Here is a 6,000-nt window from a genome sequence, read left to right as displayed (position 1 = left end):
ATTTGTAGGGGTGCATGCATGGAGGTAGTTGCACAAGTGGATTGGAGTAGAGTTACATGTGTATGTAGAGATTTGGAGTTGATATCCAGAATCTTGGATAGCTCTTCACCTTATTTGAAGCAAGTCTTTCAAATCAGAGCTCACCAAACCTAGCTAGATTAATGTGCTCAGTAGACTGGGATGAGATCTCTACCTCTGCTTTCTTAGGCTAGAATTACAGATGAGCTAGTTTGCCCCTTCTCCATTTAAATGAGTTCTGGGAATTTAAATTCGGGTCTTTCTGTCTGTGTGGCAAGGGTTTTAATTCACAGTTAAGTTGAGTCCTTTCTCTAGCCCTGCTCTTTGATAATGAATAGTTTATGTGGCTGGGAGTTCTGTGCTTCAGAAAAATGGAACCAAAGGAACTAGCAAATCTAGATATACAAAAAGGATAAACATTTGTCCATTCTAACCAGGCTATGGGATCTGGGATGAGTGCTGAAAGATGACAAGAAGCATAGCATTTATTAATGTCTGTATCCTCTGATTGCTAGACAACAACATCGTGTGTGCCAAGAGGCTTCTAGCTACACTTTCACAACAGCTGCTGCTATAGGTATTTAAAAATGGCGGTTTACAGAAGACAACAGTGAGGCTTGGACCCCTTATGCCTCTGAGCCTTGAGGAAAGATAATAGGATATGGAGTGAGGATTGAAATCCTGATCTGATTGTGAAGTCAGTGCTTAGCAAGAACACCATACCATATGCTCATCAAGACATGGGCCACTATCCATCACACCCTGTCATCAGACCTGAAACCTTTGGACATGACTCTCACTATTCTTCCAGAATCAATTTCCTTGCAAATGAGAAAGTGGAAGTGACACCAGTGGGCAAGAAAGGATGGATGGATAGGGAGTGCCAAGTGCAGGTGGGAAATACTAAAAAGATGGCTTGTGTCCATGACTCTGCAGATGTGCCATGGCTTCTGGTGACAGACACCCATTTGTCCCATGGCCAAATTGTGTGCCTTGGCTCTGCAGAGCTGGAGTAGTTTGGAGCCAAACTATCTATTGCTCAGTGACCAAAGAGGTGCTAAATGATAAAAATCAGCAAGATGAAATCAAATCTTCCACTGCAGTAGAAGAACAAGAGATGTCACATGGTCATTTCTGGGTATCTTAGAGCTTATTGGACTGATTTCCAGTGACTAGCAGGGCCAGAGAGTCAACTGCTTTAATATGTGGACCATAAAGTCTGTCTGTCCTTTGCCAAGGAGTAAACAGCCAGGGTGGAAGGACTCACGGGTCAGTCATTCAACTGCTATTAAAGCTGAAAGTAAAGCACAAGGGAGACACCCCCCCCCCCAATGTTACAATATTTTCAGCTAGAGAGTAAAATCGAAGACCTTTATTGTAAACCGTCTTAATCCTGTTACTAATTTCAATGGGACAATAGACCTTTTGAAATATTGCCTTTTTAGCTGGTACCATGTGTACCCTTTGGCTGATGTCTTAGTCCCTGGAAGCCCTGGGGCATCTGGGTGGCCAACATCTTCATTCTTCCCATGGGGCTGCAAATCCCCCAAGCTCCTCCAGTCCGCCCTCCAACTCCTCCATTGGGAACTCCTTGCTCAGTCCAATGATTGGCTGCTAGTATCTGCCTCTGTATCTGTAAGGCTCTGGCAGGGCCCCTCCAAAAGATAAGCATAACAGCCTCCTTTAGAGAAATGAAGAAAGGGAGAAGGTACTGTCTGTGAGATTGTGCCTGGAAAGCCTGGATGACCTGAAAAGAGTAAGGTCTTTGACAATGTTGCTGATCTAGAGAGAGAAGCATTAGATTAGCTGCCCCCCCCTTGATTTCTTGTAAATCCTAGAAGCCTGAGGGCAAGGAAACCTGGTAAGGTAATCAGTGGACATAGTCTTCCCCATGTTACAGAGCAGAGTGAAGGTAGATCTAGAGAGCCATGCAGAAAAAAATATACTTAACTCCTAAACTAAACCAAAGACAGACAGAAGCCATGCAATTTCAGTCTATAACTGCAGGCTATTCTGTAAATGGTGCATATTTTATTGTCACACAGCAATGCCATTTTGGCCAGCAAATAGCACCCAAATCTATTTCAGGATTTCTCTTGAATTGTGAATGTTGAATGAGAAAATGCTTCCAGGAAATATATCTTCAATGCTTAATTTTCCCAATTCCCATTTGCCCTAATAGTAATTTGGGTTGAAGTCTCTTGTAGTAGGTTTTGAGTCACAGATTAACTAAGACTAGAGAAAGAATTCCAGTTTACTTTCCTTCATATATTTTGTGTGCTTGAAATGGAACAAGATTAAGATTTTAAAAACACAATTCTGTTTTCATTTTGAGGGAAAGATAATCTATTGAGCTATGAAGTATTTTTTGTTCTAGAATTGACCAGCATTCCAAGATATTAATTGGAATAGAGCAAACAACTCCTTTGGATATATTCTACAATATATCCCCAACTTCTAGCATCATGTCTGGATTTTAGATTATTTGATATCTTCCTTTCAAGATTTGACCACAGGGTCTCACTTATACTAAGCAAGAACTCTATCTCCCCAGCCTTAAATGTTTTCTGATCAAACAAAAATTTACTTAAAATGAGGTCATATCGACATTAACAACATTCTGCATATTAGTTTTAATAAAACATGACAGAACTGCAATACATGACATTATGAAGATTGTTTGACTTCTCCAAACCACAACAGTGGCTTTGTATGTATCACTGAATAGCCAAGACTAGTTCTTGAGCTGTGGGTCAGTCATTTTGATGGTTCCTATAAGTACAGTCACTGCCAAATAGAAACTTCCCAATGAGACCCAAAGTGAAATAATTTATCCTTTCAGATTTCTGAATATACAGAAAACCTAGATTTCTGACCAAAGTAGGCACAAGAATAGTCATGTAGGTAGGTTCACTTTATGTAGCCATCTGATTTACACACATCTTCATTTTGGCATTCTCAAATTTCAGCCTCAAGTTGGTTGGAGATTTTTCTAGGATCCAGCCTGCATTGTCTGTCAGAATCCAGGAGCATACACAATACAAAGAGGACAAAATGAACATCTGTTTTCTGATAGCCTGCTTTGGTTGAAAAGCCTAGAATCCAGCATCTCTTAACAATGACTCAATTTGGAATATTTTTAGTTTAGGAGATTAAATCAAGCCACCTACTAAGAAGGTAATCTATATGCTTGATTTTCATTAGGAAAAAGTCTCTGTCTCATTGCCTATTTCTCTGTCTGTCTGTTCATCTGTCTGTCTGCCTGTCTGTCTCCCTCTCCCTCTCCCCCTATCCTCTCCCTCTATTCTCTCCCCTCCCCCTCCCTGTCCCTCTCCATCCCTCTCTCTCTGTCCTAATTTCCTTTGTATATAAACATTATCTCTTCTGTCCTCTGTGTAGTGATGTCATCATAGCTTTCAGAGGCTGGAAGCGTGGGTACCAGGCATTGCTGATTCATCTCTGTGATTCATCTTTTTGAGTCCTGGGGCTGGGAAAGGAGTGCTGTTGTTGAATATCCTTTCCTTGGATGCCTCTTTAATTCTATGGGTATTCATCTCAGGCTTTTTCAGGTGAGCTGTGCATATCTGGGAACTTACATAGCTTCCCCGAAGATGGGCAATCCCAGTGTTGAAGTTCTTAACCTCACTCACACTGAAGCCGTTTATAGTTCAGGTAGCCAGCAGGGTATCCAGCCCAATCCATTCAAGAAAATCATACAACCTTCTCAGCTATGCCACACCTCTTTGTTTTAAGATCAATTATTATAAATTATTAAATTTGTAAAGATGCTTTTAATTCACTGTGATATAAACCATGGGTCTGATTCTTTTTAATTTTAACTTAGAAATTTCCAGATAACAGTAGTCACTGTTTTGGTTATTTTTCCTCCCATTCTTTTCTTCTCTTCCAGTACTACCTCCTGTCCCCTACTTCTAACGTAACGGTTTCCAGCTGTGTAACATTTCATTATGATTCCACCCCAGCCTTTTCTGTAATATTCAGTTGGACTCTTTCCAGGTTCCACATGAGCCACTTATTTATGCCAAAGCATCTGGACTTCAATGCAGCCCTGTAACTACAACAAGGCAAACTTATGAAAGAGCTGACAGTCAGCTGGCTGGCAGGCTGCATCGTCCCGGAAGCCAGAGAGGCATTTATTTTAAAGGAGCATGAGGCAGGCAGAGGGATGGATCTGAGGTGCAGAGGGGACCCACATGAAGTCAGAAGCTCATATTCTGCCAAGCTATGGTTTTATGTATGCTTATGAATGCAATATCATGGGAGCAATAGGCTTGGGATGCTTTTAAAACAGGGTGCTGCTGTTGCAGAATTAAAATAACTCACTGGCCTCCATTTGTACATCTGAAACAGAGATATCAGTGGCCAGTTTTCAACAATGGAAATGTGAACACTCAGGTCAGGAACTCAGGAGTTGTGTAAAACTAAGGACCAAAAGTCTGATTGCTGCTCTCTACCTGCTGTTTTCATGATCTTAGTTAAGCCGTGTTTGTTGGCTTCTATATCTATATCTATATCTTTATCTATACTTTCATGAAATAGAAAGATTTAATAATTTGTGGGTTTTCAAATCTTTTAAAAGTTCAAATAAAAGTCAAAGTAGAATCCTTAAATAGAAACATTGAGTTGGATTATATGTGCACTCAACGCTATTGTGAGAAGTTGTGTTAACTTACAGAACAGCTTTACTATTGGCCACTGAAGTTCACACTCAGAGGGAGGTATGGATGTCAGACATGTGCTTTTCCTCAGTTCAATTATCCTGACTCAAGAGTCAGAGAGCAGATCTCACTTTTTCACCTTTGCTCCTTCTGTATTTTTAATTGGCAGTTGGGCTTTTCTTCCTCTATATTATGGCTACACTCTTCCTTTTGGCTTGCTAAATACTTTGCCAGTCAGTCCTCTCTATTTAGTCTGAATGAGCAATTTAGAATAAGGGCCTTCTAGGTCTTAGGCAAGTCCCAGTGATGAAGGGAAGCGTATGTACCAGTATGTGTTCCCCTTTGATCATTTTGGGAAAATTTTATTGAAGACAGAGGGTTTCTTGAAAATAGTTCAAGATATATCAGATAAGGTCCATTTACCACACCAAATACCTGAATTCTATGAATTGTTTCAGGGAAGCATTTTCTTCATGTAGACCAGAATCTTAAAGGATTTGGGGCTGGAGTGAACCTTTGAAGACCACCACACTCCTCTTCTGTATGAAGCAGCTCCAAACCAATGCAGTTTCACTAGTTAGAGGAAGTCTCCCTTGAGAACAGGTCATAACTCAGAGAATGCAAATATCTTCGGGGGGGGGGTACCTTTGTCTTTTTTGGAGTGTTGAACCACTTTACGCATGAGGAAGGAAATTTTCTGCCTTTCTAAAAAAACCTCCATTTATAAAGGTGGCTACTTATACATAATCCCAAATGGCCCAGAGGTGAGAGTATGCCATGAAGGAACACTTTCATCATCTGGACTCTGGGGTGATTTTAGTGGCAAGGGATCACCATTTTCCAGTAAGGATCAACATATCCACACTTTGGTCTTCTTTCATCTTGAGCTTCTTGTGGTCTATGAGTTGTACCTTGGATTTTCCAAGCTTTTGGGCTAATATCCATTTATCAGCAATTACATACCATGTATGTTCTTTTATGATTGGGTTTCCTCTCTCAGGCTGATAGTTTCTAGTTCCATCCATTTGCCTAAGAACTTCATGTATTCATTGTTTTTAATAGCTGAGTAGTACTCCCTTGTATAAATATACCACATTTTCTGTATCCATTCCTCTGTTGAGGGACATCTGGGTTCTTTTCAGCTTCTGGCTATTATAAATAAGGCAGCTATAAACATAGTGGATCATGTGTCTTTGCTACATGTTGGAACACCTTATGGGTATATGCTAAGGAGTGGTATAGCTGGGTTCTCAGGTACTAGTATGTACAGTTTTCTGAGGAACCACCATACTGATTTCCAGAG

This window comes from Apodemus sylvaticus, chromosome 17 (assembly GCF_947179515.1).
Source record: "Apodemus sylvaticus chromosome 17, mApoSyl1.1, whole genome shotgun sequence".
NCBI lineage: Eukaryota > Metazoa > Chordata > Mammalia > Rodentia > Muridae > Apodemus > Apodemus sylvaticus.
This window is presented reverse-complemented; position numbering follows the sequence as displayed.